General features: G+C 43.5%; 1 pseudogene; it reads left to right on the top strand.

Annotated features, from left to right (window-relative positions):
• Positions 1 to 11,883: 11,883 nt before the first annotated feature.
• Positions 11,884 to 12,725, top strand: LOC132238797 (tetratricopeptide repeat protein 19, mitochondrial-like; annotated as a pseudogene).

The following is a 12,725-nucleotide window of genomic DNA, read 5'->3' as shown; positions in this document are numbered from 1 at the left end:
CTGACTATGTCCTTATGAGAAGAGAGCATTTGGACACAGACATACACTGAGGGAAGACTATATGAAAATACAGGGAAAAGATTGCCATCTACAGCCAAGGAGAGAAGCCTCAGAAGAAACCAACCCTACAGATGCTTTCATGTTGTATTTCTGGACTACAGAATTGTGAGAAAGAAATTTCTGTTGTGTAAGCCACCCAGTCTGTGGTGCTTTGTTATGGCCACCCTGGGAGCCCTTTCTCCAACCTCATCTCCTTCCATCCTTTCTTTCACTTTATGGTTGGAACACATAATTCCCCAACTTGTACACTATTTCAAGCCTCTGGGTTCTTATTTGGACTGCTCTGGAAGAACTGCAATAATAAATTAGAGATTAGGATGAGATAATAAGTAGTCAATATACCCATAGCTCTCCCAATAATGTCTCTTGATGTTCTCACCAACTTTTAATCTAGATAAACATGTACACATGGCTCTGCTGGGTGAGGTGAGAGTAGGATACAGGTGTGACAACACATCCGAGAGGTTTTTGAGCCTGAGTCTGAGATACAACTGTTCAATTGGCTTTGCGGAGAGGAATCTAAGAGGATGAGGTCAGAGGAATGAGATGGAAAATATGCACATGGTGCAACTTCTTCACTAAGTTAGGCAACCCGCTCTCTGGAAAAGGACTATTAAGCCAAGACTTTCTTCCAGACCGAGGCTGACCAGAGGTGACTTCTGGTCCACAGGGAGTTATCCTGTTGTTCTTTCAGAGTTTGAGAAGGCTTATCAGGAGCTAGGCACACATAACCTTATTCCCTGTCTCTTCTCCCCAATTTTTTAGGGGGAATATTTCTGAATATTAGAGACATGGCACAAAATGACATATTCTCCTTTTCTCTCTCCTCATGTAGGGATTTCACAATTGAACTACAAGGGCCCGGGAGAATTCTTTCTTTCTCAGTGCTCAACAAGAGGCAAATGTGAGCGCTTTAGCTCTCTCACCTCAACAAGTGGTCTTAGTTGACTCTCCCAGAAAAAAGTTGATTGAAACCCTCTACTTTAGGCCCTAATAAAAAAAAAAAGAGGAGAAGAGTGCAGATTGGTTTGGCTCAGTGGATAGAGCTTTGGCTTGGGGATGGAAGGGCCTAAGGCTCGAATATGAGAGAGAGAGAGAGAGAGAGAGAGAGAGAGAGAGAGAGAGAGAGAGAGAGAGAGAGAGAGAGAAGCGCCTGCTGGGGAGAAGGGAGGAAAGGAGGCACCGCCTCTTTCCTTCCCTCCCTCCATCCTCAGTAGGCGAGGGAGCAGGAGAAGCGCCGCCTCGAGGAGAGGGGGCTTTTTGCACGGGAGGGCGGAAAAACATACGTTAAAATAGGGTTGAGACTTAGCTGTAAAACTTCACTGAAGTCTAATCTAGAAAAAAGGCTTTGAAATAATAAACCTCGCTCCAAATTAGGAACGCCTGCACATGTAGTAATTTCTACCTAAGAGGCTTTGTGTCCAAACATGTCATTTGTGATCCCAGCAGACAAAGGAGCATGCCCTTGGAAACACAGCTGCCACTCAGCCCAGAGCCCAGGGCATTGGATTTCCTCGCTGGGCTCAATAATATTTTCACCACATTAGGCACCAGCTTCAAACTTGGTGGGAAGCAAACTTAAGTGTCTCTTTTAGGAGAAAACAATGAGAATGCTGTATTTCACAAAAGAAAGGAATCTTATCATTCCTGGACTGGCAGACCGGGAGTCTTAATTATTACATTTGACAGTAGCTTGTACTCCTAGATGTTGAATTTAATAGACCCCTTTGGGCTGGCAAAACTTATCCCAAAAGGGGAAACGCCTTAAGTTCTTGAATAGCATAGGAGGAAATGTTTATTCTATTTGTATTTATCTTTGTATTCCCAGGGATAAGACAATGAATGAATGATCCTGTAAACAGAAAAGCAGCCTCATGTTACTGATGCTAAAGAATAATACAGCCCTAGCCAGTTTGGCTCAGTGGATAGAGCATTGGCCTGCAGACTGAAGGGTCCTGGGTTTGATACCAGCCAAGGGCATGTACCTTGGTTGCAGGCTCCTCCCTGGCCCGGGCCCTGATCAGGGCACATGCAGGAAGCAACCAATTTATTCTTTTCTCTCTGTCTTTCCTTCTCTCTTAAAGAAACGAAAAGAAAAATACATCGCCTGGCTCATGTTGCTCAGTGGTTGAGTGTTGACCTATGAACCAGGAGGTCATGGTCCAATTCCCGGTCAGGACACATGCCTGGGTTGCGGGTTCAATCCCCAGTAGGGGGCATGCAGGAGCTCATCATTGATGATTCTTTCTCTTCTTCTTCCTTCCTCTCTGAAATCAATAATATATAATGTATATATGTATATAAATATATATTTTTTTAAATAATACATTTTAGAAAAACATCAATGACTCAAATTCAACAATTCATTTATTCATTCACTAACAAATTTATACTAATTGCCACCATGTGCCAAGTACCTGAGATACAGTGTTGGAGAGACCTGTAGTGAGAAATAGAAATCATGGCATTTGGGGTGGGGAGTGGGAGATTCTCAGGAGCTATAGAAGAGAGGAGAAGGGATGGAGTCCTGGCACAGATAGAGGACACAACAATGGATAAAAGGATATCAGATCAGGGAACAGGAAAGAACTCTTGTTAAAAAAAAATGACTAAGAAACTAAGGGTTGAGAAATGAATGGAAGAAGCTTTACTGTCAAGCAAGGATCCCAATCCTAGTGCAGGTCTAGGGTCTAGGGCAGTGGTCGGCAAACTCATTAGTCAACAGAGCCAAATATCAAGAGTACAACGACTGAAATTTCTTTTGAGAGCCAAATTTTTTAAACTTAAACTATATAGGTAGGTACATTGTTATTAACTTAATTAGGGTCCTCCTAAGCTGGCCTTTGCTAAAAACGTCCTCAATCTGATTGAGGTACGTTCGCTGAGGTTGACCCCTTCCAAATCTCCCATCCACACTCATCTTGTATGCTTGTTTCAGATAGACCAGTGTGGAGGGGAGAGTTGGAAGGGGTCGGCCTCAGTGAACGTACCTCAAAACAATGTACCTCCCCCGCGCTGCATATCCCGTGGTCCACCTGCACCGCGTCTCCTGTTGCCCGACCAACCGACACCCCCCACTTCTTCTAATGCCACTTCTTCAAAATAGATTCGCCCAGGCTGGAAAATGACTTCTGCGCATGGGCCACGAAGTTTCAATCGCACTGTACGTGTGCGCCCACACGTGGTATTTTGTAGAAGAGCCACACTCAAGGGGCCAAAGAGCTGCATGTGGCTCGCGAGCCGCGGTTTGCTGACCACTGGCCTAGGCCATAATCACAAAGCAATGATTTTAAAAGGACCCATAAATTCTGTGAACTAAGCCACCCATTTTGGAAATGGAGACTCCTGAGTTTACCAGACAAAAGTACAGAATTGGGGAGTAGAGAGAGAAGCACTGAATCTCCTGCAGTTAGTTCCCTGGGAAAAGATGGGGAGAAAATGGTTTTGGTTGTGTTTGTTTGTTTTCAGCAAAAAAGTAGGTGGTTTCAGCAGCCTACTCAAAGCCTTTACCCTTGTGGCTGTACCCTGCTATGTTTCTAGGACAGTAAATTCCCTATGTTTTGTCACTTCTAACTTTTGGATAACCATGTAAGTGAGATGGATTTTCCACTGCTCTAGGGCTCAAAGGGGTTCTGGGCTTTGAGCTTTATGAATTCCACACACTGTTTCTGTTTTCTCAGTTTTAATGTCTGTCTCCCTGTCTCTCTCAGTTTTTATGTCTGTCTCTCTGTCTCTCTCTCTCTCTCTCATACACACACACACACACACACACACATACACACACACATACACACACACACACACACGGTAAGGAAATATTTTTCTCCCATTGCAGCTACAAAGGTGTTGGCTCACACCTTTGAGATGCCAGTGCTGCCAAGGGTGGGGCTTATCTGAAAAATTCAAGGAACTGTTTGAATTATAAGGGAAGTTCTTGCTTTGTCTGTTTTAGTTAAAATGTAATCTTAAAAAGTAAAGTCAGAGTCCAAATCAACTTAATTATCTTGAAACCTAAAAAGGAAGAGAGATTAATAAGTACTGTTTACTTTTTCCTTTTTTTAAATTAAGCAGTTCATTTCCTTTCTATTTACCTACTATCTGTTTAGGGAGGAATTTATTTACTTAAGTAGAGGACAGCAGAAATGAAGCCCTTTAAATTTTTCTTTTGGGTGGAGATGAAGATGCAAGAAGAAGTGTAGAGTAACATGACACAGAAACATAGCATAACTTTCTATAAAATTACCAGCTTTGATATCCCTTCAATTTTCACATAGTTTTCTTTTCACTCTCTCGATTTATAGAAGTACGTGTTAATTTGAGTGATAAATGTGTAACTAAAAAGACTAGAATCAATTTTTTTAAGTACAGTGGGGCCTTGACTTACGAGTTTCCCGACTAACAAGTTTTTCAAGATACGAGCCGTCTCTCGGCTGATTTTTTGCTTGGAGTTGCGAACTAAAATTCAGGTTACAAGCCAGCTTCAGATACCCCACCACTAGTTGGTGCAGCAAACGTCACAGTGAACGCCACAACATCAGCCCAGCATCACGTGTCTCACTCGTTCACTGTTGAATTGACATAGGAGTAATTTGAGTTACGAGCTCTGTCACGGAACGAATTAAACTCGTAAGTCAAGGCCCCACTGTATTGGTGAATCCTTTTAATTGAAGAATCACTGTCTATTTTATAAAGCAGGTTTCCAGGTAGATTTGATTAAACAAAGGCATAGCTGTATGTTGTATAATAAAACATACATATTTTGAATTCTAGACTGAATTTCACTCAAGTTTTGGTCTAAAAAAGCCAGTTTAGCAGGATTAGTAGCATCAATAACCTTTCCCCCCAAAATGAAACTTTAAGTTACTTATTGTATATTAAAGTTGAAGGTACTAAAGGTCTGATTTGGGCTCCCATAATTTAAGTGGAAACATATCAGAGTAGGATAGCAATAAATAAGGAGAGCATTTCAAAATGAACAGCTGTGGCTCAGTGGCTGAGTGCAGACCTATGAACCAGGAGGTGACGGTTCGATTCCCAGTCAGGGCACATGCACCACACTCAATCCCCAGTGTGGGACATGCAGGAGGCAGCCAATCAATGATTCTCTCTCATCATTGATGTTTCTATCTCTCTCTCCTTCTCCCTTCCTCTTTGAAATCAATTTAAAAAATAATTTTTAAAGAGGCTAACAGGAAGGTAGACGGGGATATTACAGTTTGGAGAAAAACTATAGGGGAGATTTTTACCTTAGTTTTGAAATATATCTATTTAAAAGAATATCACCAACTGTTTTCTTTTACATGAGCAACTAAAAGAATAAATATCCCAGGATAAATATAACCAGAAAAAGTTTAGGTGAGAAAGAGTAAAAAGAAGTCTTGACTGTGAAAGTGAAGGACACATAGGTAAGTTCTGAGAAAGTCAGTATAGCGCTCAGCTCCACACTTCTCTGACTGTTTGCCATGAAGCAAGAGACTTAGAGCAAATGATTTTTGAATCCCTATTTTCTCAGTTCCTACCATTCTAAAAGGCTGGATTGAAACTCCTTTTGTCTACTTTCCTTTATTGAGTGGCCTTCTTTTTCTACTTTCCCTAACCATCTCTCTTACCAAGTTAAAGAAGAAAAAGAAAAACAACAACAGTAAGAGAGATAAGTCTTTATAAAATGACCAAGCAGGTATGGGATGATTTTGCTTGGTGGTGCAAAGTTTGTTTTGACTTCAAGAAAGACATGTTGGGACAGGATAACATAACTTTAAAAAAAAATCCTCATGTGAGTACATGCTTAGGAAGAGGAAGGAAGACAGAGAGAGGAGGGTGGGGGGGGGAGAGGGAGAGAGGGAGAGAGAGAGAGAAGGAGAGAGGGAGGGAGGGAGGGAGGGAGGGAGGGAGGGAGGGAGGGAGAGAGAGACAGAGAGAGACAGACAGAGAGACAGAGAGGTTACCCTCCTCATATGCCCAACCAGGGATTGAACCCCCAACCCAGGTAAGTGCCCTGACTGGGAATCCAACTGGTAACATTTCAATGTATAGGACAACATTCAACCAACTGAGTCACTCTAGCGGGGCAGGATAGCATGGCTTTAAAAAATTTTTTAAGTCGTCATTTATCCCATGAATGAATATTGGACCTTACCCATGAGCAGGCTTCAATGGGAGATGGGGAAGGAATGGAGAAATAAGACAGCAGTGGACTTTTCTATGGAGGAAAAGAAGTGCTCACACAAGGAGGGAGCAAACAAACTGCCTTACTCCGCAGTTTTAGCCAAGGCTGCCTCTCCGCTCAAGTTTATTCCCATAGGCCAAGCATTTCCTCTAAGTCCTAGATCCGTGTTATGGCTGAGATGGAATTTCCTGGAACAGAGGGCACAACCCAGAAGCTGACCTATTAGGAAGGTAATAGAAATGGGTAAAGCTTATTGGGTAGAAGACGGGAACTACTGGCTTTGGAGAGATTGCAAGTCCCACCTAAAAGACGTTCAAATAACAGCAAATCTTAAATATTTGCAGGCCAAACAAAACCCTGCTGGCTGGCTACATTGAGCTCTAGGCTCATCACGGTTTTTATTCCTTTCCTAGAGAATAGGGATTAAAGTATTCTCCTTTTGTATGTAGAAAATAAAAAGTAATTAAGAGGAAGATCTAGATAGAGCATGATTTACTGAGATTCTACATACCTTGGGAGAGGCTATTTCCAGAATTTTAGTCAAACTGTGAATTAAAGCAATCCTGGTTCTGATTTCTTATTTTAATCCTTCAAATGAGTTTTGAGCTGGGAAAAAGGAAATAATTTTGAGTAAATCTCTTTGAAAGGATGGCACTTCTCACCCCACCCTCCATAGGTCAAATGTAAATTACTGCCCTTGTTGGTGTTTGCCTACACAGTACATGGGAGGATAGCATTCTTGATGCTGCTAGAAGAGGTCCTGTTTTAAATCACGTGGCAGTTCTGAATTTGTTTGTTACGGTAGAAATAGCCTTCAAATCCATTGCTTTTGGAAGATGGGGAAAATAATTTCTCTTTTAAGAACAGAAGAAAATAGTGGCTCAGATTTACATAAACAAACAAAACAAAATAATATTGAAAATTATTCAACATTTGCCAGGTTGGCATGGCTCAGTGGTTGAGCGAGACCCATGAACCAGGAGGTCACGGTCCGATTCTTGGTCAGGGCACATGCCCGGTTGCAGGCTCAATCCCTAATAGGGGGCATGCAGGAGTCAGCGGATCAATGATTCTCTCTCATCATTGATGCTTCTATCTCTGTCTCCCTCTTCCTTCCTCTCTGAATAAATAAATATATATTTTTTTAAAAAGAAAAGAAAATTATTCAACACTTCTAAAATAGGTAACCTGAAGTCATATTTGAGTCAGATATGATTTATGATAGTTCAAAACTCCCCTGATCATTTTGGAGGTATTGTGGCTTATCAAAATGTCTCATTCTTCCCTCACTATTTTATTTTCATCTTTCATAAAAGAAATATCAGTAGATGCATTTACCACCTAAAATTTGCAAATAAGTTCTGATAATTGGAGAACTGTCAGCATCTGAAGGCATCTTAATGGAAACTTAAAGAACACAAAAGCTTTATAGTAATAGAAAAGCAGTTTCTTTTCCCCCTTCTTATTATATACAGAGTAATACTGAAGGCTGTTAAACAATTCTGAATATTGATAAGAAAGCAATTTTTAAAAATATATACTTTATTGATTTTTTACAGAGAGGAAGGGAGAGGGAGAGAGAGCCAGAAACATCGATGAGAGAGAAACATCAATCAGCTGCCTCCTGCACACCTCCTACTGGGAATGTGCCCGCAACCAAGGTACATGCCCTTGACCAGAATCGAACCTGGGACCCTTGAGTCCGCAGGCCGATGCTCTATCCACTGAGCCAAACTGGTTAGAGCAAGAACGCAATTTTTAAGATAGAAAATAATCAGAGAAGAGAAAAAAGGAGACAAAATCAGAAATAGTTTTCTCAAAAATTAAATATCAAGAAAGCCAAAATCAATGATTTAAAAAATCTAAAACCTAAGTTTGCTTATGAAATTCCTTCATAGAATTCTGCTAAACTTTGATAGAATCCTGGCAAATGCTAGTATGAAAATATTCTAACAACTCTGGGTTAGACACCTCTTTCAAAGTCTTAGGAACTGTAAATTATGTTTCATTGCAAGACTAACGTTAAGTCATAAGAAAATCATATTTGTTAGGTCCTGGCTATGGTATTTGTCCTGTTCTGGCAAGAAGGGGTAACCTGTAGACATTCTGTCTCCTAGCCAAATCTTCTCATCCAATAAAAAGCACTGGACTCTTCTAATGTAAAGAGTGTTCACAGAGGAGAAACCAAGATGGTGGCATAGGTAAACAATGGAAATTGCTGCCTCCCACAACAACTTCAAAAATACAACTAAAAGACAAAACGGACATCATCCAGAACTACAGGAAGGCTGGCTGAGTGGAAATTCTACAACTAGAAGGAAAGAGAAAAGCACACTGAGACTCAGAGGAGGTGCGGAAGTAAAGTGCAGAGGTAAAGAGGCGCATGCGGCAAGGGCTGGCAACTGAGGATGCGGCTGTCTTTTTAAATCGGGAGGGAGTCACAAGCCCCCGACTGCTCTGAATTCCAGTTCCGGGAAGTCTCTGGGGACCCAGGACTCATACAGGGAGAAACTAGACTGTCTGGCAGCAGGCAGAACTCAGAACTTGAGGGTAGCTTTCTCTCAGAGGTGCTTGCAGTGATTACCCAGACACTGAGACGATTACCCGGATTCTGAGACCTGAGACTCGGGGCTCCTTAGGGTAGGACTGAGGATCAGCCATAGCTGTTTGCTCCGCCCTGTTGATCCCCTGAGACCCCGCCCCACCCAGGCTGTGGCAGAGGCTTTTGCATATGAATGCCCTGGCCCTTTGCAATCTGAAAATTACCTAACAAACTGCAGCTGGGCCAGACAGACCCAGAACTTCCAAGAGAAGGCCCAAGGCCCCACAGCACCTTGCATTGCTTCACAGCTGGGCCTCATCTGGGCACCTCCAAACCCCAAACAAGGAAGGGGAATCTGCAGACCTCTTCATGGCTCCTGCTGGGTAGCCTCAGGCAGAGGCTAAATTAGCACCTCCTTAAATCCAAGAACCAGTGTACCCAGTGGTCAGAGTGGGACCATCCAGATTACAACTCCTCAGATCCATAAGGGACACACTCAGTGGGCAGATTCAGTGAGCACCAAAGCCCCACTGAAGCAAGTCTTGCCCCAGAAGGGTGTCTTCAGCACAGAAGCTCTCCCACTGTAGACGCAGCTGATTCTCAAGGCCAATTGGCCTGGAGGTCAATTCCTCCCAGTGATACCTACAACAATCAAGGCTTAACTACAACAAGACTGTGCACAAAGCCCACAAAGGGGTGCACCAAGAGTGTCCACCTCAGGTAATTGGGGAGGCTGAGCCACTGGGCCCTATAGGACACCTAGCACACAAAGCCACTCTACCAACACAGGGAAGCATTAAAAATGTGGAGACAAAGAAACAGGTCACAAATGACAGAAATGCAGGAAAGCAAACAACTGGATATAGAGTTCAAAACCACGGTTATAAGGTTTTTCAAGAATTTTCTGGAAACCACCAATAAATTTAGTGAGACCCTGGAGGATATGAAAAAAGACCAACTAGAAATTAAGCATACACTGACTGAAATAAAGAATAATATACAGAGATCCAACAGCAGACAAGAGGATCACAAGAATCAAGTCAAAGATTTGAAATACGAAGAAGCAAAAAATACCCAACCAGAAAAGAAAAAACATTCCAAAAATATGAAGATAGTGTAAGGAGCCTCTGGAACAACTTTAAGCGTACCAACATCCGAATTATAGGGGTGCCAGAAGAAGAGAGAGGGCAAGATATTGAAAACCTATTTGAAGAAATAATGACAGAAAACTTCCCCTACCTGGTGAAAGAAATAGACTTACAAGTCCAGCAAGTGCAGAGAACCCCAAAAAAAAGGAATCCAAAGAGGACCACACCAAGACACCTCATAATTAAAATGCAAGGGCAAAAGACAAAGAGAGAATCTTAAAAGCAGCAAGAGAAAAACAGTCAGTTACCTACAAGGGAATACCCATACGACTGTCAGCTGATTTCTCAACAGGAACCATGCAGGCCAGAAGGGAGTGGCAAGAAATATTCAAAGTGATGAATAGCAAGAACCTACAACCAAGATTACTTTATCCAGCAAAGCTATCATTCAGAATTGAAGGTCAGATAAAGAGCTTCACAGATAAGAAAAAGCTAAAGGAGTTCATCACCACCAAACCAAGATTATATGAAATGCTGAAAGGTATTCTTTAAGAAGAGGAAGGAAAAAAAGGTGAAGATAAAAATTATGAACAGCAAATACATATCAACAAGTGAATCTAAAAATCAAGTGAATAAAAGATCTGATGAACAGAGTAAACTGGTGAATATAATAGAACCAGGGGCATAGAAAGGGAGTGGACCGACAATTCTTGGGGGGAAAGGGGTGTGGGGGTGCAGAAGAGACTGGACAAAAATCGTACACCTATGGATAAGGACAGTGGGAGGGGTAAGGGCAGAGGGTGGGGTGGGAACTGGGTGGAGAGTTATGGTGGGAAAAAAGAGGAACAACTGTAATAATCTGAACAATAAAGATTTAATTTAAAAAAGAGAGTGTTCACAGAGCCTTCCTGCTGATTACTCATAATCAATAAGGAAACATTATGAATTGACAAGAGACATCTAGACATTGGGAAGAATGGAGGCCTCCAGTTCTTAGCACAGGAAAGGAGAGCCGCCTGGTGGTCAAAGTGGTGCACAGACCTGCCGCTGGGCCCCGAGGAAGAGCGCGTTTCCTGTGTGGTTAACAGGGCAGAGAAGGTAAGGGGTACAAACACTACAGCAAAAAACCAAAAGGTAAAAGCATTTCAGTGAAGGACCTACTTCCTAAACCCACTTACTTTATTATTAAAACCATACCTGCTGGATGTATTTTATGGTAATACTAGTGGTACTCATTTACTTAAAATTTCTCTGTCGAGGGGTGCGCTGGGCGCTGCGAGCGGGACCAGACCCTGCCGGGCGCAGAGGACGCGGCCCGGGCCCGTTGCGGCTCCTGGGCGCCGGCCTGGGCCGAGCCCTTCGGCGGCGGAGCGACTCGGGCGGCGGGGCCCGCGCTGCTGGGCGCACCTGCCCCCGGGCCGGCAGGAGACCGGGCGCCAGCGGTGGGGGTGCCGCCGCCCCGAGTCGCTCCGCAGGGCGGGGCCGGGTCTGCTGCAGCTGCTGGCAGGTGAGGGTCGCGGGCCTGGGCGCGCGGGGCTGGGCGCGCGGGGCGTGGGCGGCGCTGACGCGGAGCCCCTTCCCGCAGCGCTTGCGTGGTGCTCGAGGCCCGCGGCGGCGGAGGAGCCGGGGAGGAGGACGAGGTCGAGCTCATCCGGCTGCTGAAACGAGCGAAGTTGAGCATCATGAGAGATGAGCCAGAAGAGGCTGAGCTAATTTTGCACGAGGCATTCAGAGTGATAACAAGAAGGCCATCATTTACACTTATGCTTTGATGGCCAACTTAGCATTTATATGGGGTCAGCATTGAAAATGCAGAAAAGCCCTAGCCGGTTTGGCTCACTGGATAGAGCGTTGGCCTGGGGACTGAAGGGTCCCAGGTTCCATTCTGGGTCGAGGGCATGTACCTTGGTTGCAGGCACATCCCCAGTGGGGGGTGTGCAGGAGGCAGCTGATCGATGTTTCTAACTCTCTATCCCTCTCCCTTCCTCTCTGTAAAAAAAAAAAAAGTAAAATATATTTTTTAAAAAAATGCAGAAAAACTTTTTAAAGCAATAATGAGTTACCTGCTTGGAGGGGGCATGCAACAGGAAGACAATGCAATAATTGAAATCTCTCTAAAGTTGGCCAGTATCTATGTTGCTCAGAATCGACAGGAATTTGCTCTTGCTGGCTATGAATTCTGCATCTCAACTCTAGAGGAAAAAATTGAAAGAGAAAAGGAATTAGCGGAAGACATTTTGTCAGTGGAAGAGAAAGCCAACACCCACCTCCTCCTCGGCATGATGCTTATGCTCGCTACCTTCTGTTCTCCAAGCATCATCGCAGGCACAAAGGATGTATGAAAAAGCTTTTCATATTTCTGGAGAAATACTAGGAGAAAGACACCCACAGACCATTGTGCTAATGAGTGACCTGGCTACCACCCTGGATGCACAAGGCCACTTTGATGAGGCCTGTGCGTCCGTGCAGAGGGCGTCAGATCTGGCAAGACAGTAGGACATCCTGAGCTGCACATGGTGCTGAGTAACCTGGCTGCAGTTCTGACGCACAGAGAATGATATGCACAAGCAAAAGAGATCTACCAGGAAGCACTGAAGCAAGCAGAGCTCAAAAGAGATGAGGTTTCAATACAGCACATCAGGAAAGAATTGGCCGAGTTGTACAGAAAAAGTAGACCTTTGACTTAAGCTCTGAATCCCTTTTTGTTGTAGGAAATTTCCCAGTATCAGTGACACCCAAATCAATGGCTTAAATGAGTGATTTTCAACCTGTTTGTTGCAAGAATTTTTAAAACATGCAGTACCCGACTAGTCAGGGGCACTGACCTCTTTTCCCTTAGGTTGTTAAATTAAAAAAAATTACAACAGCC

The sequence above is a fragment of the Myotis daubentonii genome, chromosome 7 (assembly GCF_963259705.1).
Source record: "Myotis daubentonii chromosome 7, mMyoDau2.1, whole genome shotgun sequence".
NCBI classification, from domain to species: Eukaryota; Metazoa; Chordata; class Mammalia; order Chiroptera; family Vespertilionidae; genus Myotis; species Myotis daubentonii.
This window is presented reverse-complemented; position numbering and strand designations above follow the sequence as displayed.